This window comes from Arvicanthis niloticus, chromosome 23 (assembly GCF_011762505.2).
Source record: "Arvicanthis niloticus isolate mArvNil1 chromosome 23, mArvNil1.pat.X, whole genome shotgun sequence".
In the NCBI taxonomy this organism is placed as follows: Eukaryota; Metazoa; Chordata; class Mammalia; order Rodentia; family Muridae; genus Arvicanthis; species Arvicanthis niloticus.
In genome coordinates, this window is record NC_133430.1 from 44413950 (window position 1) to 44440120 (window position 26171).

Below are 26171 nucleotides of genomic sequence, written 5' to 3' on the forward strand. Positions count from 1 at the left end.
AACTGTGTCCTTAGCATTTTAGGCAAAGAATTGAGTGGTTGTTCTTTGAGAATGAATGGGCATTCACTCAGAAGAGGAAGGTGCTGCCTGGTCCCTTAGACCAGCAGTTCTCAACCTGTGGGTTGTGACCCACGGTGGGGGGGGAGGGGGGATCACATGATCCTATCACAAGGGTCGCATATCACGTATCCCACATCCAGATATTTACATTATGATTCAAAACAGTAGCAAAATGTAGCTATGAAGTAGCAACAAAACTGAAGACGTGTATTAAAGGGTCTCAGCAGTAGGACAGTTGAGAACCACTGCCTTAGCCCAGATGACCTCAGGCACCAGCTACTGCCTGGATTGTGATGGTAAAGAACAAAAAGGGGGTGGGGCGTGCTGGAGAGATGGTTCAGCAGTTAAGAGCACTGACTGCTCTTCCAGAGGTCCTGAGTTCAATTCCCAGCAACCACATGGTGACTCATAACCATCTGTAATGGGATCCAAAGCCTGTTTCTAGTGTGTCTGAAGACAGCTTCAGTGTACTCATAAAATGCATAAAATAAGTAAATAAATCTTAAAAAAAAAAGACATGTGGGCCTATCACTGACCCTGCCCCCCTCCACACCATGGTGAAGTGGCTTACTATTCCCCTAGAAAAGTTCAGAAAGACCTAAACTTTGATGTAGAGAAAAACAAAGAGCCCCTTGTTAGAAACATGTTGATTAAATGCTGCTTGATGGGGTTTATCTGCTATATTTTGATTCCTGACTTTTCTGAGGTTTGCTGAGATGTAAATTAGAGGTAAAATGTGAGTTCTTGGCTCCCGAGCCTCGTTAAGAGGGGCATTGAGAGGAACTGTGGTTAAGCTGCTGGTTTCCCATCTCACAGAGGGTAATTCATCTCCACACAAGGGCACACTGTGATGGCGACTTAATCAGATTCAGTCAGAATTTAAAGGTAGGTTTGCAACAGTGACCAGGGAGCTGAAACCCTGAGGATACTGAGGCAACATCAGAAAGCATGCCCCTACCGTTTCAGTCCGAAAGGTCACATGACATTAACCTTGACTAAGAAGGACACTGTTCAACCTCATGGTTGAAATGTAAGTGGTGTTACTCTGCCTTGCATAACTTTAAATATTATTGTAGTGACATTGTTTTTCTGGGATGTTATAGGCATTCCTTCTTTTATTCAGTGACCTAAAAGACTATCTTCTTTGTTTAAAAAAACAAAGCAAAACAAAACAAACAAACAAAAAACCTTCAGACACCACAACACTCTTACACATATCATCCAGGCCCCATATTATCACCCTAGATGCCTGAAACAAACACATTTATTACTGTCTGTGGTGGCCCGTGGGTCCTGTAATCTTGTGAATGCAATGCTTGACACCTTTAGAAAGCAAGCAACTGACAAAAAAATTGTTATCCCTTCTCCCTCCCCGACATAAAGGTGATTTCAGAGAAAGAATGTGCTCCCAAAAAACCCGGGACGTTATTAGCTGTGGTGTGAGCAGGTCTTGTTGTCATGGTTCCCAGACTGGGATTTTAGCTGCTAGGCTAAGTCTCATCCTCCAGCATGGAGCTTCCTATGTATCATATGCTACTGTGGTAGCTCTAACCATCATTGATATCAAAGCTGAAAGGTTTTAAAGGACGCAAAAGGACATCGTAAGAAAGACGTAAAAAATAGAACTGAATCTATTATATTGAAGTAATATGGGCATTTTTGATGAAATAACACAGCTGTCATTGCAATATGCAAACATATGAGAAATTACATGGCTGTCTTTGTTAAAAATTTTACCAATCGCCTTATATTTTAAATATGCAAGGGGAACTCACCATTTAATGGAGGGAGCTATTGTGTATCTTTTGTAAAAGTATATCCTGTTTAGAAATGTGAAGTCACTCTCTCATTTAGGCACATTTATTACTGACGGTGGTGGCCCATGGAAGCCTGTGATCTTGTGAATGCAGCGTTGGCCCCTGTATATTCTCAGATTCAACATATTTATGTTGCATAAGCCATGCACGAGTTATTGGGAAAATAATATTTCACCACGGGTCCCTTTTGACAGATGTGTGAAGAGCTGTATGTGTCAGTGAAAGGCTGTCATTTGCACCGTGGGCATTGGGATGGGAGAGACAATAGATACCAACGCAGTCTGGTTTTCTTCCTTCTCAAACGCTCGTGAGCATGTTTTAAAACCATGTCTCTGTATTCCTATAGCCTGTAATTGTTAAGCATGTGTTGAGAGGGGCTCTTACACAGTTATCTTTTTCACAGATATTTAATTGGTAGCAGCTGCTAATCAAGGGTATTGTGAATCCTGCAGGGATTCATCCTAAAGGTCTGGGAGAGCTGTTTGGGTTTTGTTTTGTTGGTGGTGTTTTTTTTTTCCCCATATGTGTTAAGCAGCCTAGGATAGAGTAAGTTCTTACTAATTTTTCTCAAGTTCATGTAAGTTGGCCTTGAATATCTGACTTGAGTGTTTCTGTTAATCAACTTCCTGGGACACTGTCAGCTTTTGTTAACATTTGAGCTGTTCTCATACAACCGAAGAGAAAATCTCCCCTGCTCACTTCCTGGTATGGATCCCTGCTTCAGCATCCTGGAGCTTGAATCTATGTTCTGTCTTTAATTCTTTAAGTTACCCTGCAGTGTTAACACTGTGCTTGATGTCGGCATCAATGTAAGAGACATGTAGCTCGGGCCTCCAACTCTCCCATCCATCAAGACAGGCATCACTCCCCAGGGACTGCGCTATCTGATGCTGATGCTTCAGACCTGAGACTTGCCAGCTCCTGTGCTCTCCAAGCTCTGAACCCTGAAGCTTTTGGCTCTAGGTTGAAACTATACCCAATCTCAAGCTCAGCTCACTGTTTGCATGCAAGCCCCACCTTCTACCCAGAGACTGTCAGGATGACCGCTCATGTCTTCAGCGGGCAGCTACCACAGGGCCAGCCTTCCACCCCTTTAATCTGCTCATTGTCACCATACCCTGTTTTTTCTTGTCCCCAAACTGACCATCTACAGACCTTCTCTTGAACTCCAAGTCCAAACCCCGTTGTCATATTTTCCCCTACAACTTCATCCTCTCTTGCAATTGGGCTCCTCCCCTTCTCCTTCTATTAATTGAAAGCTGCCTCTCCCTGAGGATACCTGCTCCTGTAGTCCTCACGAATGCTACCCATGGTGGGTGTGCTCAGACCTTACCTGCCTCAAGGCAGACTGCATTTCCAGAGGTGGGCGCAGCAGTGTACCCAACCCACACAGTCTCCTACAGTTCCCTTGCCTCACAGAAGGGAACTCTCCCCTCAGCAAAGGCACCTGTACCTGATGAGGAAGAGTCCCTCTTGGCCGAGGAGTGTGCTCTGCAGTGCCTCTTCATGGCTGCCGACTGTGACATAGCTTTGCTGCTTCCTCTTCCCACGGGCTTCCCATCCCTCAGCCCATGCTAGATGGTTTCTGTTCCATTGCTGTGCCCAAATAGCATTTGCTGAGGTCAACATGGATGTCTGTAGGACATTTTTAATGTATACTTGCTCCTTAACTACAGTAAGGAAGGCACCAACTGTATTAATTACTTCTCTCATTGCTGTGACCAGCAGCTGAGAGAAAAAAACTTAGGAAAAAAGTGTTTATTTCAGCTTACCATTTGAGAGTACTGCCTTTCATGCCCAGAAAAACACTGTGGTGGGAGCGTGGGTACCTGGTCACAGGGCATCCATAGTTAGAAGTAGAGACAAGTGCTAGTGCCCAGCTAGCCCATCCTTTTTCCACTTTTTATTTAATCTAAACACCAGTCCATGGGATGGCGCTGCCCACATCAGAATGCGTCTTCCTATCTCTGTCTGCAAGCACCTTTGCACACATGAGTGTGTGTGCATACATACACACTCACACACACACCAGTGGTCTAATCTAGGTGATTCAAATCTAGTCCTTGCACACACACACACACACACACACACACACACACACACACACCAGTGGTCTAATCTAGGTGATTCAAATCTAGTCCTTGCCCGCACACACACACACACACACACACACACACACACACACACCCCAGTGGTCTAATCTAGGTGATTCAGATCTAGTCCTTGCACACACACACACACACACACACACACACACACACACACACACACCAGTGGTCTAATCTAGGTGATTCAAATCTAGTCCTTGCACACACACACACACACACACACTCACACACACACAACAGTGGTCTAATCTAGGTGATTCAAATCTAGTCCTTGCACACACACACACACACACACACACACACACACACACACACACACACACCAGTGGTCTAATCTAGGTGATTCAAATCTAGTCAAGATGTAAAGAAAATCATTATCACAAGCATGAGAGACATGGTACTGAGGAGTTATGTATGAGGATTCATTTTGGTGGTTAACTTGACTAGATCAGTGCATGCTTAGAGATCAGCAGAGCATCCTTCTAGGTGTGTGAGGATGTTTCCAGAGGAGGCTGGTATATGGACCTGCAAAGTCAGTGATGAAGACCTGCCCTGAAAATGAGTGACATCACCTGAGAGGCCGAGTGCCTTAGAAACAGTCTCTCTTTTGAGCACCGGGTCCTTGTTGAGCACGCCCATTTTACCTCTCCCAGTCACCTGCAGAGCCCAGACTCCAGGTCACTCTTCTGAATGCAAACTTGCAACAACACTGCCACTACCTCTCTCCCTAACCCCATCCTGGGATTTTTCAGCTTATCTGCCTTGGCTGGCCTAAGGCTGGTCCCTCTCCCTCTCCACCCTCTCCACCCTCTCCCTCTCCCTCTCCCTCCCCCCACCACTCTGTCGTTCTGTAACTTCTGGCTTCCTAGACTACAAACTGACAGCTGAGCACAGCCTGCACTCAGCCATTGTAGGATTATCCAACCTCGGAGAGCATAAGTCAGTCTAATAAATCCTCTCTGAAAGTTATACACACTTGCTAGTTCTGTCTCTCTAGAGAACCCAGATTAATAGAGTATATTTGTAAGATAAGAAGAAAACGGATTAAAATAATATGCAAAGCAAAGGAAGCAGGAAGCCCACGTAAACTGCCACTTCACTTGCTGTGCCAAACTCACATCCAAATCTAAAGTGCTCACTGGGCTTCAGGATTTCAAGGCTGGTGGCAACCTAAGACTAAGAATAGAGGAGCAATCTTCGGGGTCCCCTAGCAAGTGGCGCAGGGGCCGTCTCAGCCTCTGTTTCTGCCCTTAGATCCCCTTTCCCGCCTGGACTGCCCTATTGGGCCTCAGTGGGAAAGGATGTGCCTAGCCCTGCTGGGACTAAAATGACCCAAGGTGGGGTTGTACCTAGGGGGCCTCCCTTCCTTAAGGAGAAGGGAAGGGGCAATGAGGGGAGGATTTGTAAGGGTGGGACTGTGAAGAGGGGAAGGAGGGGAGCTGTGATCAGGATGTAAAGCGAATAAAAAATAAATAAAATATAAAAAAAGAATAGTGGAACAAAAATCTGATAAGTGGGATGGGAGAGAGGGAGGCCTGTTTCACAGAAACAAACCTAGGAAAGGAATGAGTGAGCTCAGTGAGCAGCTAGGAGGGGCTCAACGGGGCTCTTTCAGAAAGAAGAGATTAAAAATCCAACCTAGAGTCAAATATAGCTCAATTAAAAAGCCACAGGAGCTTGGAAGGATCCCTCTTTCCCTATTTTCAGTTTTGTTAAATGCTGTCGTAATAGCTGCTTTTCAGGACTGATGTGAGGCCTAAGCGCCGTGCCGGCGAGGTGTGTGGTACGTGGCTCATGCTCTGGAAAGAAGGGGCATTATTTTCCGTGGAGAGGTGGTGGAAAATGAAGCCTATTTTGATGCTGTCAGGAACAAACTAAAGGAAATGCTTGAAGAGAAGTGTGTACTCACAAACACATATGTGAGAAAAATGATAAGTCCTCACTAATTAAACATGATTAAATAATCTTAATTAATTAATGATATAGAAAGGCCAGGCTTTCACTAGAACTGATGGGCTCTGTGCTTTGGTAAGCGCTAAACTTGGTTGCCATCCTATTTGACTCCTATGAGGGAGTCATCCTATCTGTGAGAGGTGGAGGCTGTGTGGGAAAAGCTAGGTCATGAGGACACTCCCTGAAGGAAATGTCTGGGACCCCAGCCCACCCACACCTCATCTCTCTCAACCCCTCTCTCCACTTCTTGACTGGCATCAAGTAGGCAGAGGCCTCAGCTCCAATACAAGCTCCCACCACGATGTCCTGCTTCACTATAAGCCAAAAAGCAACCAGGACCTCTAAACCTGAGAACTAAGAAGGCATTCCTCTTCTTAAGTTGGCCATCTTCCGTGTTTGGCTCCGGTAACTAGATGCTGATTAACACAGTTAGCGCTAACTGTCTCTTTTCATCAGAGGCATGTGAAGAAAGAGCTGGAGACAGAATGTGTGCTGAGACAAGATAAGGTCCTGAGTAGGACGGACTGATTGCTTAAAGGAACAGGCAATCATGCAGGGCAGAGATGATTTGTAGATGAGTGTCACCAAGGCCCTTGCTGAGACGGCTAAGTCTGAGGGAGCAACCGCCCTTGCCAGCTGCCTCTTGTGACCCTGGGTGGATCTATGCTCTGATCACCAAATTGCAATCAGTCTACCAGTGGAAATTGTTACCAGTCTTGTTTACCACTTGGCCTGATTTTGGGGACATAGATACTCACTAAATATCTGTCAAAAGAATGAATCAAGCAGTGGATGTGCAAGATGGTATCACAAAAGTTCTATGACACATGTTGAGCAAAGCAAAAAGAATAATCAGGGACTGTGTAAAGACAATTGTGGGGGTTGCCTAAATGACTCAGACTAGGTTGGAAATGAAAGGAAGCCACCAAACATCTGCCACACTAACAGAGCAACAACTCATTGTTTTGTGAGTCCAGAGATGATTTGGTGGCTTGGGATGGATTCCAAGCAACTACAGGGAAGATAGGATGTCTTACAGCATCCCATAACTCCAACTACAGGGGGTTAGACCCATCTCACAGTCATGTACACCTACAAGCATGCTCTCTCTCTCTCTCTCTCTCTCTCTCTCTCTCTCTCTATCTCTCTCTCTCTCTTTCTCTCTCTCTCTCCTCTCTCTCTCTCTCTTTCACACACACACACACACACACTAAAAAGAACTTTTTATTGATTCTTTGTGAGTTTCACATCATGCACCCCAGTCCTGCTCACCTCTCTGTCCCCTCATATCCACCTTTCACTCTTTGTAAGCCCCCCCAAAATAAAACACACACATACAAATAAGCAAGCAAAGTACAACAACATGAAACATGGACATCTCATCCTGGAAGCTGTAGTGTGTTACAGCGTTTCCCACCGTATATTTCTCTGTCTACACTTCACTTGCAAATGTTCTTTGCAATGAGTCATTATTCTGGTTTAAGACCTCCGGACTCCGTGACGCCATCCATGTTGGATTCTCATCAGGACTCTTCCCAGTTATCCTGTTGTTGCCCTGTGTCACGAAGACCCTGCAGTTTTCAAGCAGCATAACTGGCCCCTTCGTGTGTCCCAGTTACTTGCAGATGATGTACATTTTGGAGTGGGCCAATGCAGAGCCCTGAATCTGGGCCTGGATGGTAGTTGAGCTGATCCATGCGCCAGCACTCCATTATCAACACCTCCGGGACAAGTTATCCAACACTGCTCTGGCTATGCTGTAATCAGCAGGAGGCAGGATCAGTTCTCCTGTTCTCATGCCCTCGGGCCTACTCAACTGTACCCACACCTCCAGAACAGCCCCACTGTGCTGCCCAGTCAAGATGCCGAGGCCACTCTCCCAAGTGCTACAGCCTGCAAGGGAATACGCTAGCTCTCCCACTCTCATCCTCTCAGGGCTGGCTCACCCATGCCTTCACCATCAGGGCCAGCTCCATTGTGTTGCTCAAGAGAGGCTCGGGGCCCACTCTCTGGAGTGCTATAGCCAGTGAGGGAGCAGGGTCAGCTCTTCCACTCTCATGACCCCAGGGCCAGCTGTCCTGGCTATCACAGGTTGCAAGGGGGAGGGGGAGGGCATCATCCCAACACCCACACCATCTGACAACAGACCAGTGACAGGCCCAGTTCATTCATCCATGGGTCCAGCTCACCTGTACCCCTCCATAAGAGCCAGCTCTACCGTGATACCCAAGAAAGGTGCAGGGCCCTCTCTCCTGAGTGCTGCAGCTGGTGAAGGACAGGCCCAGCTCTCCTGTTCTCATGACCCCAGGGCCGGGTCTCCCCACTGTCACAGGTGGTGAGGGGTGACAGGTCATCACCCCCATACCCACACCACTTCAGGGCAGATAAGTTGTCCTCAGAGCTGGTTTGCCTATACTCCCTCCACCAGGGCCAGCCCTACTGTGCTGCTCAGGAAAGATACAGGGCCTGCTCTCCCAAAGGCTGCAGCTGATGAGGGGCAGGGCTAACTCTCCAGAGCTCACAGCCCTCAGTGACATCTCAGGCTGGGACCTCACCAGGGCCCGAGGTGGCAGGGCTGGCCACTCACACCAGGCTCCTCCTCTCCGCCCTCGAGTCTCCACCTCTCTTCATACTGCTCAAGTTATTCTACTTCTCTTTCTCTCCCATGTGATCACCTCACACTCACACACTGAGGTGGCTCCCACTGCAGGCCGGACACACCGCTGGAGGGCTCCTGGGTGACAGCCTTCATCTGCACTGCATGCTCTGGTAGCAAGAGGATGTCTGTGGCATGCCTGTGCTGTGCACTGGGGGCTGCACAGCAATCTGCAAGTCTCTCTCTCTCTCTGTCTTTCTTCTCCTGCGCTGTGCTGTCTGGATTTGATTTAACTGATTTAATTTGATTTGATTTGATTGATTTGATTTTTATGAGTCCTAAGCATAAGACGGTTTTGACCACCAAGCCAGGCATCAAGCTAGGATGAACAAAGGACTGGTGCCTCCTCTGCCCCTGACTGATACAAGAACATCACAAACAAGGTGTCTCTTTGCCCATTGCCAGGGGAGCCACACACACATTTTTAAAACTTAAAAAAAAAAAAAAAAAAATGAAGCCTTACTGGAAATAGAATATATGTAAGGGATTGTGAAATTGAAAAGACATCAAGACAAAAGGCAATGAAGAATAGAGCTGGATGTCAAGGAACTGTGAGACCAGAGCAGTTGAATTTCTTCTGTGGTTATAGGGCCATGAAGCCGACTGAAAAGAAGCCAAACAGATTCTCCCTGGTCGCAACAATGTTTGTGTGCTCCCTATGTCCTTGGGGCATGAGGACTATATCCGTGATGAGAATCTGTTGAAGCAGATGAAAGATAAGTGGGAGCTTCCTATTTCCTTCCACTTACCCGCACCATTAAGCCAGCAGTGTCAATCAAAAGCAACATTACGAAAATCTGTCCAATTTACGTTCCAAGCGACAGTGCCAAATGCTAAAGAAAATAGATTAGCAATTAATTTAGCAGTAGGGACCATACTGATGATGGGTTGCCTCAGATTTTCAGTTCAATAACTGCTTCCTCGAAAGAACTGTTAAACACGAGAGCAAGTATTTCAAAAATGAAAGCTTTAATAGGAACCTCACCGAGAACATGCATCTGGGCCGAGTTTTCTCGGTCATTAGTGTGTCTGCCAGTTGGTCAGCATGGCTTTGCTGTGGCCATGCACAAAGCGTGCATGATGACAGCTCTTCTCCTTGTAGTGTGCCTGCATCATTAAATGAAATGATACTTGCAAAATCCTCAGCACAATGTGACCTGGCACATAATAAAGATTCAAGAAATTGCAGGTCTGGCGACAGTTATCTGTCATAACGAGGAGACCCTGGGCTTGCTAGTTTACCTTCTTATATCCATTCATCAACATGAACTGCTAAAGGCTGAATGAGCGCCCCACATCAACTGAAACCTAACGTCCAACATGGCAGACTTTGGAGGTCAAGCCTTTGAGGGACAAAAACTCGTGCAAAAGAGCCCTCTCCACGTGTGAGGCTGATACCCTAACCAAAGGGCCCTCTCCACGTGTGAGGCTGACACCCTAACCAAAGGGCCTTGTGGCGCCTTTGCTTCTTCTGCCATAAGACAGTACAGCAAAAAATTGGCCACTGATAACCATAAAGCAGACCCTTGGGTGACATTTTATTCTGTAGCACACTGGGATTTGTCCAGACTCCAGAGCTGTGAGGAATAACTGTCTGCTGTTTGGAAGCCACACAATCTATGATTCTACGACACAGTTGTCCAGATGAGCTGTTGGAAGCCACACAGTCTATGATTCTACGACACAGTTGTCCAGATGAGCCAAGACAAGAAGAGCAGGTCAAAGGTCATCAGAGGCTTTAGCTTCAGGACAAAGCCCCAAGTCATACACAATCATAGAAACGAAGCATAAAAAGAAACTCATTTATAAAAACCCTAAGAATGAAAATGTGTCATTGTTAGGGGTGTCTCATGACACTGTGCTACAGACTTAGCAGCCAAATAACAATATAAATTTACAATTTGGGGAACTAGAAGTTCTTTTTTTTTTCAGAAAGATTTACTTATTTCATATTGTGTACATTCCGAAGGGGCCATCAGGTCCCATTACAGATGGTTGTAAGCTATCATGTGGTTGCTGGGAATTGAACTCAGGACCTCTAGTAGAGCAGTCAGTGCTCTTAACCACTGAGCCATCTCACCAGCCCGGAACTAGAAGTTCTATGAAGACACTTCCGTGCAAAGTGTGAGTAATAACTGCTCTCTCCCTACAGTGTGCCTGGATCATTAAATGAGATGATATTTGCAAAATCCTTAGCACATAGTGACTGCACCCTGGCATATAGTATAAACTCCAGAAATTGCAGGCCTGGCTAGAGTTATCTGTGACACCGAGGAAAATCCTGGACTTTCTGTGGCCTGCCTTACCTTGGCTAATAAACGCTCATCTTTTCCCTCTTGTCACGTGGCTTTGGCAATGTATATATCTAGGTCCTAATCTTAGTGGCATTGTTCATATCAGGCTAGAGCTCGCTCTAACGACATCACTTAATTTTAATCGCCTTTTTAAAGATCCTTTGGTAATGTTAGTTATCAACTTGGGAAAATTCACCCTGAACATGAATAATGCTATCTTCTAGGCTAGGAACCTTGATGAAACAAAAACAGGAAGAGACAAGCATATGTGTATCTGTGTGCATGGGTGTATGTGTGCATGTGTATGTGTATGCATGCTTATGCGTGCTCACATATGCTGTGCATGTGTGTTTCTGTGCATGTGCTTGTGTGTATATGTGTGTGTGCACATATGTGTGTGCACGTGAGTGTGCATCTGTGTGAGTTCTATTCTCCCTGAGCAGTTGTCTTTGCTGTTGTCACCATTGCCCACAGCATTTGGACTCCAGATTTTTTAACCTTTAAATACTGGTCCAAACTTGCCTACAACTGAATAAAGACGTACCAGCTGCTTGGGTTGAGCCATGTTACAGCCCACAAAGAGATGTTGAGGAACGGTAGTAGAAACTTGATCCCTAAGGAGACTGAGATTTCAGCCTGGATGGATCGTAGTCATCTCCAGCGACTCCGAGCATGCTCCTCTTTACTTGACAACTGGGCCACTAAACTGTGTGACATTCTTTAGCCATGCAATCTAAAGTGAAGGATCTCCTTAGACACATCTTGTATGTATGAACACAGAACCCATAGTTGCTCTTCCTATGCTGTAGAAAGATCAACTCCACACTGACACCCTATATTAATTGGTATCAGTCTTTATTTAAAATATAGAGAAACAAAAAGGTTCACCATAAACTGGAGAAAAATGAAGAGTTAGGGGAAGGAGAAATCAAGTCCAGGGCTGTTAGGTTGAATATGATTTCTCTTCCCAGGGCTGCATTGCAATCTACGCATCTTTGTGAGTTATTGATAGGGTGAAAATGGAACCTGCCTACAATGGCTATCCCTTATTAGAGGGGCCTTCTGAGGGAAGATAAAGCCATTAGCGTCTCCTGATGTAATCCTAGTGGCTTTGTAAGAAGAGAAAGACCAGACAGTTTGGCAGCTCGATCCACTCGCAGAAACCTCATGGGTACACCAGCAGTCCAGCTTGGTAGAGTCTGGATAGCAAAGATGAATCATGAATCAGCAACTGTGGCACCACCTAGCAGAGACAGTCAGGCCTCAGCCTTGGCTCAAGTTAGCAGGAGGGACCAGGCCAGGAGGAACACCTCGAGAAGTTATCGGCTGTGCCTCTGTCAGGGAAACGAAGATCGGCGAAGAGGCAAGAACCACAAGCATTGCCCAGCTAGCTGTGCCAGCAAGCCTAGCTCAGCCTCCACCACTGTCCATCAAGTTCTGTTTATATCCCTTCAAACATCTCATGTCCTCTACTGGTCTTGCCTCAGCATGTGTGTGTGCATCTGTCTCAGCTGACATCACTCTACCAATCAGCCTGAGTCTGCAGAAGTGCCAGGAAACTGTAGTACACCACTAGAAGTTTTTTTGGTGCATTTCTCTCTATGGAGTCCTGACATATGCAGCTCAACTATTCATTGTAAGATGGACCAATAGATGCATACTGTTAGCAAAGAATCCACCATCACATGTCCTTTCATGTGCTTGCTTTAACAGAACATCCTCTCTCCTACGTCTGCTTCAGCCGAACATTCCTTCATGAGTCGGCCTTAGCCTTTCATCTGTGTCCACTTCAGCTAAACATTCCTTCACGTGTTTGCCCCAGCAAAGCACCATTCAACCAACTTCCCAAAGAACCCTTAAGTTTCCACTTCAGCTGGACCTGAAGTCAGCCTCAGGAGGAGGAAGTGGCCAAATAAGGGACTAGACCTTGGTGGCTTCAAGAACGCAATCTAACAGTTTTAATCAAGACAGAGGGAATCTTGAAAAATGGCAAGGCCTGCCAGAGCCATGCTTATGAGCTAGCCAGAGTCCTTTCAACCTGTATCAAGTATTCCATTATAGTTAAAAAAAAAAAAAAAACAAAAAACGAACAAACGAAAAAACCAAAGGGATTCTTCAAGGGACTCAAGGGAGGCAAAGTTGAAGTAAAAGAAAAATGGAAACCAGAGAGGTGGTACATTTTAAATGTTTTAATAAAAGTTCACCAATAAATAAATAAATTAATTAAATAGAAGGAAAGAATTGTAGAATTGTCAGGGTTTTTTTTTTTTCCCTCAAAATACTAATGTTCACACTGAAGAGACAATACACTACCAAACACCACAGAAGACAGTAGAGTCACAGAACTTCAACACAGCAAAAATGAAAAGTCCCACTAGTTTGGGGAAAACCCAGTTTATTCACACAGGAAAATCAATTGTTTAATTGGATTAAACAAGCAACTCTGAACCTTAGAGTTCAAAACCTTGGGAACCTTTACCTACAAAGTTCCTAGATGCAGAAAAATTCTAATTGAGAAAAAGTGAGATACAGATTTTTTAGATTGGACAGATTTTCCCTTCCAGCAACCATTGCTACTAAAAGTAATTTCGGGACGAAACAGCCTGGAGAGGTTGTATCTGTACGCAGGAAGTTTGATGGCGGAGGTGGGTCTAACACAGTAGGGCGTGCAGTGTACTCTGCTTTGCATCTAAGTCTCTCTTTCCACAATAATTTGAAAAAAAAAAAAATGTCCTCCCAAGATTTCAAAATCTCAGCTGTCATATTCCAAGACCAGGTAAGTATTGCAACTTTAACTTAAAAAAAAATCTTTCTACTGTGACCACAAACTGCCACACATAACTCAGTTTCACCAAGACATATTTAGCTATGTCTCCATCTTAAGCGCTAGGTATCTGGTAAAATGAAATGTCGAGGTTCTATTCTTATCTTGAGGTTTCCCGCACCCTGGGTCTATGGCTGTCCCCCTCCATCCTCAGTGTTGGCGATGATAAAGCTTTTACACACCATCCCCCTTCTAGCTCTGTGCTGCTCAGTAATGTCCTCTACTTTTAGCAAATCTGTGTCGTTAGGCTGTATAATCTTGATAGGTTCTCCTACCTCAAGCCTTTCTTGGCAAAGCTTTTATTGCTGGGTAAGATGTTGCCTGCAGACGACTGGGTTCCTCGTCCTGACATCTTTGGAGGGCCACTATTCTGCTTTACACACTTGATGATACTGTGGATAAAAATGGAAATATTATCTTGGCTTGGGAACCAACCTTTCAAGTCGTTCACAATTATTACCAGTGTACTCAGTGACAACCAGGGCTTTCCCTGAAGCCATCTAGGATTTTCATGGCATCAAAAGTTCCATTCCAGTCTCTTTAAGAAGTTATACCTAAAGAGTTTAGTTCATCTATGCCCAACCCCTCGTCCTAGCAGAGAAGGAGTAGGTTGGGTCTGTGGTAAAGACCCAAATTATGAAAGAGGTCATGGGGACTGGAGGGTAGGAAGTGTTGTGTTTTTATTAAAAAAAAAAGAGCCAGGATGTGCTCTGTAGAGCATGGTATGGTGCAGCGGAAGCGGGTGCCTCCGCGGGCCCATGCTAAGGCATCCTTTCCCCCTGAGGTACCAGCCATACTATGGGTATAGTACAGGATAGAGTTTATTTAGGGCATGAGAAGGGGAGTTGAGAAGGGAGTAGAGACCGTGTGTGTGTGTGTGTGTGTGTGTGTGTGTGTGTGGTGTGTGGTGTGTGTGGTGTGTAAGCCAGCCAGGAACACATGGAAAGAGAGGTGGGATGAAGAAGAGGAGAGAGGGAAAAGGGGATCAAGGAGAGAAGAGAGTCAGAAACGCAGAGAGAAGGGGCAGAGAGAACATGGAGGGCCAAACAGTCCTTTTTCTACAAGCCAGGCCTACCTGGCTGTTGCCAGGTAACTGTTGGGCAGAGCCTGGAAGGAATGCTAACAGGAAAACTAGATTTTATGTTATTTTATCTATAAACTGTGTTTTTACTAATCATAAAGCGATCACGTGCTTATTGTAGAAAACTGGGGAACTTAGGGTTTTTAGGGTAGTTTTGTTTTGTTTCTTTTTTAAGAGACCTGCATGTGGCTTTCAATTTCTCCTGCTTCCTCGTTTAGATCACACTGTCATCTGTTGTCACAACAGTACCTCTGTCCTTTCAGGCATGAGATCATCTATACAGACTTAAGTTATCCTCCGTTGGTCTCCCCTAAGATCTATGCTAAAATGTGAGACCGCAGCCTGCCTGGATGCTCCAGAGCTGAACCCCCTAAAACAGCAAGCAGAAATCCTCAATTGTGAACCACAGCAAGGCCTTTGCAACAACAATAAACACCTTCTGAGTGTTCCTAATCCTGGTCTGAATTCATCAGAGCATTGAATTTACCCAACTACCTATAGGGCATCAGAGCTGAGAACACAATACCTCACAGTATGGCGCCTGCTGGGTGCTTTGAAGGTGACTCAGAACAAAGTCTTTCTGACTCCACCCCTCCCCCTTCTCTCTGCCCTTCTTTCTATTTCAAACTAATTTATAAAAGCCAGAATTCCTCCTTTCCAATACAAGGCACTCTCTGACCTTGTCCTTTCTCTGTTGAATGCCTTCGTGTGACAGTGGACTGTCCCATACATGAGAGAAATGAATTCTATACAGAGAACCCAAGAAGGATCTGAACAGGCAGGCCCTTTGGGGTACCCCCACCTCCAGCCTCTTACCAGTGATTCATACCTTTTGCTCATTCACATTTCTACATGGGTATCCAGCCCCTACTAACCCTAAAATTTAATATTAGACGTTTCCCTGCACCTTTGCATCTTCTTTGCCCAAAGTTTTTATGTCACATAAAACTTGGAGTAAACAAATGTGTTGTCTTGTTACTGATTAATCTGTCTTTTGATATGGGGGTGTCAACTGGTACCTCTAACTTGATAAAGAGATGTACCCCTTGCTGATTCCTTTGGGGCCATGGTTACTAACTCCCCCACTTATAAATGAGCAGGCTAAGACTCAGTCTGTGTACTTCACCCAGGTCACTCACATAGGAAACTGCAAGGCTTGGGCTTCAGACGTTTTTCCATATCTTCATGTCTCCAGCACCCCGGAGGCCCTAGGGTGTCTTGTGCTTTCTAGAGATGATTACTGTAGGAACTCAATCTAGGGTATTTATAAAAAGCTCTTTAATGGTGTTGAAACAGTAACATCAGGTAACATTTTGAGTCTATACTGTAGGCTAAATGACGCACCAGAGGCTTGTTAAATCCACTCAACTGCTTTGTGAGGAAACATTTATAGATGAGGAAATGGAAGATTATGGAAAATCACTTCATAACTTCCCCTTGGTCACACAAGAAACAGAACAAGGACTTCACCCTGTATCCATCATAGACCTAAGCCTGCTTTCCTAGGCAATGGCTTCTTTGCTGATCTCAGATCTGCTCAGCAACTTACATATATGCATGAAGCTGTAAAAGACACGGTGACCAATTGCTACAGAATTAGAAAGAAAAACCTAACAGCTTGCACTGGTGTACAAAAGGAGAGAAAGGAAACGCCTCTAAATTATAATTTGGGTGCTCACTGTGACTTTATAGAAAGAAAAACTGGAACCTCCAACAGGGCTAATGAAATATAAAGTCAGGATGCATCCCATGGGACTCCAGGAAGAGGAAGAGCTCAGCCCAGAGGAGGAGTTCAACAGAGAGCAGAGGCACAGTATTTAGATCATTGGCTACTTTGTTTAAATCGAATTCACTGCACAGAGATGACTTTGGATTAACCATTCATCCTTTTCCAGGCTGGCCTGGAACTTACTATGTAGCCCAGGGTGGCCTCAGACTTTCAGTCCTCTTTCCTTGACTTCCCATATGCTGAGATTTACAGGTGTAAGCACTATGAACAGCTTCCATATATGGATAAGGAATTATAGGATGGGACATGGTGGGTAGAGATGAAGCAAGCCCCACTAAGCTGTTCAAATCAGGAATCGTGACTGACAGCTTCTTCCTTAGAAGACGATTGGTCCATAGAACCCATGATCGGTCTGCAGAGGGACATAAAACAGGCAGATGATTATGTAGACTGGGGTATGGAGGACATCAGGGTTTACGTTTATTTTTAAATTACATCTCTATTGTTCTCTTAAAGGGCACCAGCCACAAGAGCTGAGACACAAGAGATGGAGGCGGGACATCAGAAATGGAAAAGCATAAAGGAGACAAAAAAGGGCATGAGTGACTTCATTCTCTCAACCCCAGGCTTGCTTTCTGCTGGGTTTGTTCATCATTTCGGAAACTACGTTTCTGTCCAACAATCATCGACCTGATTATCATCTTGTTGATATATTTCCACGTATGACACAAGGAAAAATGTCCCCTTTGAAGGACATCAATCATAAATAGAAAACCGTGTGTGTCCCCCACCAACAATCCCAGGCTGTTGGGAGCAGGAGCCTTACAAAGAGGTGGGTGGTCACTAGAACACTGCTAAGCAGGCAAAGCCCTTCAGAATTTCTGGGATCTAGACTTTGGCTAGTTTTTTAACCTTGCAATGTAGACATTTTATTGGATTTTGTGTTTGTTTACTTTGAATGGCTGCAAAAAAAAAATAAGTTAGCAGAGTCCTTCACTTAAAGACAATAATTTGCATGCTCTATCTTCTATGTTTGATACTGTATTGACAGAGAAATAAGTCCCATGTGTACATGTGGATGCATATGCACCCAGAATGCCTTTCACATTGGAAACACATGTGGTTGTGTCCTGCCTGGTGAGTGACTACATATTTGTAGCAATTGTCTGGCTGGCAGTTCAGCCTCTATGCTTTGTTGGGTACATATTTCCTTTGTTCAAAATGTGCCACATATTTCTGCTTATAGCATGGAACTTGGACTCCATGACAAAAACAGAACCAAACCTCGAAAATGTTTAGACCATATGACCTGAGGCCACACAGAAGAATATTTCTATTAGAACTGCTTTTGCCTTCCTTTTTTGTGGCTTTGGCATCACAGCTTGTGACCAAGTAATTAGCTCAGAAGTCCATTGTGATCAGTCTTCTTTCTTTGTCTGGGCTGAGGACAGTGAATTGCACCAAGTGTAGTTCTAATTCCAGCTAAGTTGTATGTCGGAAAGTCACTGCTGTGGTCTAATGTCATGACAGACGGCAAGAAAAAGAATGCCAGTAAAAGTGGAGCTCAAATTTGATGGCAACATCATGGCCTCGCTCGGCTTCTTGCCTGCAAACTAAATGAGCACTAACGTTCTAGGGAAGATTAAACAGTGTGTGCACAGCATTCCAGTGTTGGGCATGTACGAGGCACTCGGCAGGAGGGACTAAGCTAAATACCTTTGTTTTATGCCTTCAAGGACTTTCCTTTATCAGAAAACTCATCACACTAATGTGTTCTCGCTTTGTTTACCTTCCTGTCACTTCATGCAAATAGGCTTAGTGTCTATATTCCAAGCACATAAATCAATGAAGTTTGTCAGGTTGCAGTGTGTTGAATGTTTGTCTTTGGCCATCAGCCCAAGCAGTGGTTATGCTGACACCAAACTCCATCTGTTTCCAAAAGTTTGGCTCTTTTCCTTGGCCATATTTTCTATTTTTCTGTTTATTTGGTACAATAGAAACCTAAACCAGAGTTTTAAAAGTGTACCTAGACATGATTGTACCCTTAGAACTCTTGAATTGATGATTGAAGCCCTGGGCCAGTTTTCCTGGAACTCATAACACCACTCTGCAGTGATAAAGTCTGTTATGGTTGACTGGTTTTATGGTTTGAATGTAAAACGTGTCCCATGGATCCACAAGCTTGAATCGTTGATCTCTGTGGCAGTATTTGGAAAGTTGTGGAACCCTTAAGATAGCAGTTCTCAACCTGTGGGTCGTAACCCTTTTGGGGCTAACATATCAGATATTCTGTATATCAGATATTTACATCATTTACATTATGATTCACAACTACTGAAATTACAAATATGAAGTAACAACTAAATAATTTAATGGTTGGGGGGTCACCACAACATAGGGGACTGAATTAAGGGACTGCAGCATTAGGAAGGTTGAGAACTACTGCCTTAAGAGGTGGAACCTAGCTAAAAGAAGTGGGTCACTGGAAGCAGGGATTCAGATTTTACAGTCCTATTCACTATTGGCTTCTTGACTTTGGATACATTGTGACTAGCTGGCCTTCCCCTGATGCCTTGTCTTCCTTGCATGGTAGAATGTATCTTCTTGAATTGTAGGCCAAAACAATCCCTTTCTTCCTTACATTGATTGTTGCCAGGAATTTTGTCGCAGCAACAAGATAACTGCATATTGTGACAAACATGGTGTCAAATGACTGAAGCAAAACAGATTCCTCCTAGGGCAGTAGTGGCGCACACCTTTAATCCCAGCACTTGGGAGACAGAGGCAGGCGGATTTCTGAGTCTGAGGCCAGCCTGATCTACAGAGTGAGTTCCAGGACAGCCAGGGCTACACAGAGAAACCTTGTCTCAAAAAACCAAAAAACCAAAAACCAAAACAAACAAACAAACAAAAACCAAAAAAACCCACCAGATTCCTCCTTAGTCTATTCTGGGGGAAACTATGGAGACAAAATTCAGATACTCTACAGAGGCAGGAAAATAGATTGGGCAGAAATGAGCAAAGACTCTTTGATTCTATGAGGTATCATTTTTAAAAGGTGATGGAAAACTCGAATTATATGCAAGGGAAAGAGTCTTAGAATCATTAGCTTGGTCATTCTGTTCTGTGCTAAATTCACAGCTCTGCAACACGTCCCCAAAGCAATGTGGTGCGCAAGTGTCATTCAGAGAGCATGAAGGTTTCTGAGCTTAATGGATGAGAGTCTCCACTCTAATATCCTGAAATATCAATAATGAATAAGGAAATCTCATAAAATGTGAGAGCTTTAGAATTCCCGGTTTTGAGGCAAATATGAGAAAAGCCATGACTGAAACAACATAAGATCCTGATTGTGCCAATCAAACCCCGTCCTTCACCATCAGTGGGCAGTCTCCAAGTTTCTCACTGGTTTCAGACTAAGACTTGTGCCGTTTAAAAAACAATAACAGTACAGTGTCCATGCTCCGCTCACATTCCTACAGTGGCATAGAGATAGAAGCAGAATCTATGTAACTTGTGCTACTACTGATGTCTCAGTTTGTGAATGGAACAAAACTGGGAAAACAGAAGATGTCTCCAATTAACATATGAATACCCAAAATATTTTGAAATAAAAATGCTCCTGGTATTTGTTTGTTTGTTTTTTTTTTTTTAATTAAAATACCTGTGTGGTTTCTATTCAGTCAGTCATGAGCTCTTTAATTGTCTCTGACGGAGGGAAGTTGTGTTCTCAAAACGTAATTCTGAGAGGGCTGCAGAGTGTGGCAAGATGCCAGCATGGCAAGATGATTGGTTTCCCAGGAACCAGCAGCAGCTCGAGAATGTACATGAACAATTCAGCTTCCTCGGGCTGATCACTTACTGTTATAGTTTGAATGTGAGATGTCCCCACAGGCTCATGCATTGGGATGTCAAGTTGGTAAGGGGCAGACTTAGGATAGCTAATCTACATTGTCAGTTTGGGCTAGGAAATTGGTCAGGTGCATCTCTGGGGATATCAGCAAAGGCATTTTCAGAGGAGATTAATTGAAAGGAGAAAACCCACCGTGAACATGGACAGTACCGGCCTCTGGGGGAGGGCAAAGAGAGAATGTCAGTCGAGCCCCGCCATTCCTCATTCCTTTCTGCTTCACCTCGGCCGTGCGCTACTCTCCCATGATGCTCTTTGCCCAAGTGTGTGGGACCAAGTGACCATAGACCAAGCCCTGTAAGCCCATGAGCCTGTGTGTTCAGAAGCAATCTTGGCAACAGGGGTTCTTCGGCCAAGTCAGTCACCCTACTTTCCATATTTGATGTCATGGTGCTTGTGTTCTGGGAGCTGTTTCTAAAAGTCTATCTAAAACTCTGCTGTAAAAACATTTGAAGCAGTAAAATTATTCCATCATCATCGACACCAAGAGTCTAGAGCAGGATAACTATAGAAAACATACTAGAGTTTCTAAAGCTATTCCGAAGGGTAAAAGGAACTAACTGCTCAACTTTTCTGAAACCACCCCTACCCACCTGCCCCTCCCCCCCCAAAAAAAAACAAAAAACAAAAAGAAAGAACTCTGCTGAACTATTCTGACAAGGACAACATCACCCTGATACTAAAGCCAGGCAAAGACTCAACAAAAAGAAAAAGAACTATGAGGTAAGATTTGCTGGTGAATAAAGAAGTCAAAAACTTTCAACAAAACACTTGTGAACAGAATCCCACAGCACTTCCAAAAAGGTCACACATAATAATCAAGTGGAATTCATCCCAAAGATGAAAGAAAGAATTAACACTTGTAAATCAATAAACGCAATATATCTCATTCAGGCGGATGGAGAATCACAGCTACACGAACACTTCCAATAGATAAGCGAGCCTATGGTCAGCTTCAACAGCCTTTCATAATTTAAATACAGCCACTTAAGTTATGCGTGGAAAGACAATATTTGAGAATAGTAAAAGCCATGTGTGAAAAATTCACAGACAACACCATACTGAACAAGGAAAGGCTAAAGTGAACACTTAGAGGGAGAGGCAGGAGGATCGCGTGTGGCTACATAGCAAGTTTGAGCAGAGCCTGTGCTATAGGAGACCCTATTTCAAAAGGAAAAAGAGAAAAGAAAAAAAAGGGTTTAAAGATCTGAACAGTTATTTATCAAATAAGACATATAAATGTTCGACATTTAAATACTCGGTAATTCCACCACTCAGGAGACAAGGAGGAAGATCAGAAGACTGGGAGGGCAGCCTGGGCTACATACTGAGTTCCAAACCAGCTTGAGACACAGTGAGATCTCCCTCCTTAAATAAAACCCACGTCCCTCCCGAGAAGAAAAGGTGTGTATCACCAGTCTTCTGGGAAATTTGCAATTACAATGCTGATGCTAAGAAAGGGCCCTCCCACATGCTGTGGCCTCCCACATGCTGAGGAAGGAGATGAAAACTCATATGGCCATAGCAGAAAACACCACGGAGATTCCTGACAGAGCTGAAGGCAGAATCCATGGGATCCACTGGTCCCACCACCGAGAATAAATCCAAAGTAAATGGACGGAACCATGTGCAAAAGAGATCTGTGCGCCCTGCTGTATTTCTTCCAGTACTCCTTACAGCAGCTAAGCAACAAAAGCAAACAAGGTAGCCATTAGCAGACCATTGAGTAAAGCGAATGAGAGTTCTATAATGGAATTGTATCCAGCCATAAACAGAATGAAATGGTGTTGACTGAAGCTGTGTGGGTATGACTGGAGGTCATTTGGTTAAGTGATAAAAGCCAGATGCAGAAAGACCAACACTAGAGGCTCTCATTTCCGTAAACTGAAAAGTCAGCCTCGTTGAAGAATAGAGAAATAGTGGTCACGTGAGACTCCGAAGGTGGGAGGTGAGAGGGAAAGAAGTTAGCCACCGCACATTGAAATGCAGAAGGGATGGCTGGCTCCGGGGTTCTGTATTCTCAGCGCAGGAACTATTTACCACAGCAGTCAAGGGTAGATTGAAAACCAATGGGAAAATAGATCTGGAATCTCTAACCCATGGAGGCAATTAATGTTTGAGGAATTGGAAGTTCTGGACACCCTGATTTCATCAGTACATATTGTATGCATTTACTGGGTTACCAGAATGTACTCTATAAAGATATAAAATAGGGTTGGCCAGATGACCCAGTGATGAAGACACTGCTGCCAAGTCTGAAATCCCCAGCACCGACATGGTGAAAGAAGAGAACTGATTCCCACAGGTTGTCCTCTGGACATCCAAACTGACCCCATGGCTTGCCGCTGAGCCCACATGAACGAATACACACACACACACACACACACACACACACACACACACACACACACACATACACCAGGCAGGTTGAAGGAAGTAATTAAAGAATCCAGGATTTGCAGTTATATAGTTGGGTGTGTGTGTGCGCGTGTGTCCACAAGCCCAATGCAACTTAAAACTGTGTTTATTTTTTTACTAATATTTCCTATCACATCATTTTCATAAGGTTTTAGAAATAAACCCCATATCAGATACATACAATTATTGTCCTACAAAACTGTCATAGTCTAATACTTTTAAACTCCATTATTTTTTCCAATATAAGTGTCTTGCTGGGATCACAAATGTGACCAAATGTGGTGCCTGACTTCTCCTTCCCCACTGATGATGGATCGATTGAGTGATGATTGATTGATCATTGATGGTTACAGCCTGCTGTGTAGAAGCTGGTATACAGAGACTTTGTCATTATTTTGAATTGAGATTCCTCTTTCTTGATTTTCACCTTTTGACAACGCTCACAAAATAGCACCATGATTCGATGTAGATCTTGGGATGAGATCCCAGTTTGGCCCTCCTCTCAACCACGGAACTACGCACTGGAAAGCTCAGCCTGTGCTCTGTAAAATGGGGCCAATAATAGCTTCCAGTTTAATAGGATTTGGTAAGGATGATCAAATGACACACACACTGTGCACAGTCCCAGGAAGTGCTTAGCAGTCATTGATAACAATAATTAAGGTAAATGACCGTGGTTATAAAGAGGAAAAATTAGTCTCAACATTAATGTTCCAACCCAATGCATTGTCATCCAGAGTCTATAACAACACCGCTTACAGTGGTTTATTTCAGTCTGCTTATGTTCTGACACTTTTTAATATGGTACCATGTTTCACATTGGCTTCTAACTGCCTTCACTTTGCATGGAAGTGGCATAGATGAACAGCCACACCCTGACTTAGTGTGTCACTGGGACACTGGCAAAGATGAACAGCCACACCCTGACTTAGTGTGTCACTGGGACACTGGCATAGATGAACAGCCACACCCTGACTTAGTGTGTCACTGGGACACAGCCCTCTTTGGAAGCCTGTGCACTATGGAGGCTTAATAAAAAAATATGCCTTCTTCCTGGCACCATTAAGTCAACAAACCTCCCAGGAGAGTGATTTCAAAAAAATGTGGTTGCCGCTGCCTTAATGAGACATGCTCAGAACCCAGAGTAATCTTATAATGTGCTCAGGGCCCCGTGGAAGTCACAGGAATTAGATTTGGTAACAGTAGATCTCCGTTTCTCAAATATTAGCAATGTAATTTACAATAATTGTCTCTTATTTTAGCTGATGACATTGTAAATTACAAGCATTATTATGGTGTTGTTTATAGTTCAGCAATGTTACCACAGGAATCTGCTTCTCAGCTGTCGGAGGATGTGTGTGGAGTCTGCTTTTGTTAATACACCACATGCCACATTTTTCTTAAGGCCTTTAATCAGACTGTTACATACATTAGAACACATGCAAAGTGTGTTTCCACAGAACAACCTAAAAGGCAACAGCTACTTGATCACTCTAACATAAATAAATTCCTCATCCCCACGTTTTCCAAAAAAAAGCTCTCCAGTTGTTCAAAATGTTTGCTCTAGTCAAACTTCTAACAGCCCCAGCTGTGAGGCTTCACCCAGGAAGATGTGAACAAGCCTGTATTCACTCCAGGCAGGTGACCAATGACAAGGAATGGATAATGACCCAGTTTAGGTTGGTGAACCAATTTTCTTCTTGGGGTTACTTACAGGGATATGAGTGACGACCTCAGCCTGAGCACTGAAAGCCCAGCCCACACAGGTGACCGCAAGCTTTGCGCCTGGAGTTCTCTGAGCCTGCAGGCAGCTCCAGGGAGAGCCTCTTCTCTCTAGCAATTGCTTACTGCTTGGCCTCAGGGAAGGTTTCGGAACATTGTGACTCCTTGAGCTACCTGTCCTGAACCCTAGCCTCCTATCCCATCCTCCACCCCTCACCTTTCCCCTTGGTCCCTCCCTCCACCCCTACCCCCACCCCTCCTTCTTAGCTCCTTGAGTCTTAGGAGATGCCTGTTTTGTCTTAGCCCTCTGCCCTGCTCTAGGAGAGAACGCTTCAGTTTGGGACTTCCACGACAACTCAAATGCCAGGATGGGCTTACCATCCTCAACATCAGAGCAACCAAGAAGACACCTGAAAAAGAAGACAGAAGTTTTAGCGAGTCACAGATTTCAGGAGCTATCTTTAGAGTTTGTGGTGATGTTCTTTCTAATCAGAATACTTCTTCAAAATTTGTGATGAAATCCAAGTACCACCACAACACTGGACTTTTTAATAGATGGTTGAATGTTCATGCCCTGGCCACAGGGCCTTTGCACTGTTGTGCCCAGGGGTCTTCTCTTGAATATTCTTTATCACGAACTCCCTCAGTTCCTTTGTTTGTTTGTTTGTTTGTTTGTTTTGTTTTTCAAGACAGGGTTTCTTTGTGTAGCCCTGGATGTCCTGGAACTCACTCTGTAGACCAGGCTGGCCTCGAACTCAGAAATCCGCCTGCCTCTGCCTCCCAAGTGCTGGGATTAAAGGCGTGTGCCACTACTGCCTGGCCCCTCAGTTCCTTCTATGCTATCTTTCAAATGTCACTTATCAATGAGCTGTTTCACTCTTCCCTGACCCTTGTGCTCGTAGGTAACACCCCCTCACCTTCTACTGTCTTCCAGAGCACTGGTTTCTTGTTAGAATTCTATATAATTAATTTATTGTGTGTACTAATTTGTTTCTTTCTGCTAGGATTATAAGCTCCATGGTAGAAAGGATATTTGTCCAGTTTGTTCATTGATTCATCTTAAGGATGTATGAGAGTACCTGGTATAAAATTGATCCCAGGTAAAAGTTTGTCTAATGAGCACATGATTGGTAATGCCCCCAATATCTAAAGGAATACATGGATATGCAAAAGGAAGTCTACACGTCTCTGCCTCCTCCACTATAGGAGCTAGCATTCCAGAAAGGCTGATGGTTTCTAGAAGAGAACCATGTGCTAAGTCAGTGGTTCTCAACGTGTGGGTCAAGAACCCTTTGGGAGTCACATGTCAGATGTCTGCATTCCGATTCATAACAGTGGCAAAACTACAGTTACAAAGTAGCAATGGAAATAATTTCCTGGCTGGAGGTCACTACAACACCAGGAACTGTATTAAAGGGCCGCAGCATTAGGAAGGTTGAGAACCACTGAGCTAAGCAGACATGGATAGTAATTAGTCTAATGACATCTCTAAACTCAGCATCGCTCCTTTTGCCTTCCGAGAAGGTCAGACAGAATTCATCTAGCATAGGGGCCGTGTCCTTTAGGGGCCAGTGGTTCTGATAGTAAGAGTCTTGAGTT

General features: G+C 44.3%; 1 protein-coding gene and 1 non-coding gene across 2 annotated transcripts in view; one reads left to right on the plus strand and one right to left on the minus strand.

The window, feature by feature from the left end:
* Positions 1-26171, plus strand: part of L3hypdh (trans-L-3-hydroxyproline dehydratase) — a 642804-nt gene that overhangs the window by 543705 nt on the left and 72928 nt on the right. The window lies entirely within an intron of this gene.
* Positions 8864-9004, minus strand: LOC143437230 (small nucleolar RNA SNORA48). Its single transcript, XR_013106841.1, has one exon. It is a non-coding gene; the product is annotated as a small nucleolar RNA SNORA48 (small nucleolar RNA).